Source organism: Morone saxatilis, unplaced genomic scaffold (genome assembly GCF_004916995.1).
Source record: "Morone saxatilis isolate NCDOM2014 unplaced genomic scaffold, NCSU_SB_2.0 Contig19, whole genome shotgun sequence".
In the NCBI taxonomy this organism is placed as follows: domain Eukaryota; kingdom Metazoa; phylum Chordata; class Actinopteri; family Moronidae; genus Morone; species Morone saxatilis.
Genome location: NW_023339751.1, coordinates 9,895,138 through 9,895,475, shown reverse-complemented (window position 1 = coordinate 9,895,475; position 338 = coordinate 9,895,138). Strand labels below are relative to the sequence as shown.

At 29.6% G+C, this 338-nt stretch overlaps 1 protein-coding gene across 2 annotated transcripts in view; it reads right to left on the bottom strand.

Moving 5' to 3' along the window:
• mettl18 (methyltransferase like 18) overlaps positions 1 to 338 on the bottom strand; it is a 4,096-nt gene that overhangs the window by 2,719 nt on the left and 1,039 nt on the right. The gene's annotated exons all lie outside the window — the stretch shown is intronic.

The following is a 338-nucleotide window of genomic DNA, read 5'->3' as shown; positions in this document are numbered from 1 at the left end:
GGTGTGTCCATACCCTTTTCTTCTGTTGTTTTTTTTACTTTCTCTGTAGCTATTGTAGCAAAAAACAGATCTATTTCAATAGTTGGCTAACTCTTGAAATCAATACTATTCTATCCTTTGATTTATTCAAAACTATAACCTGCTAAATTAAAATATCTAAAAAGATAATATATTGTCCTCATTATGGGTGAATGCCACATTAATATACGAACTGAAAAACCAAAAATGTTCTTAAACGTTTGGTTGGTTTCACCTACAAACCAACCGACACAGAAACTGTATCAAGTCATGTATCAGTTCTCTTTTTTTAATGAGTTTACAAGATGTTTTTTTTTTTT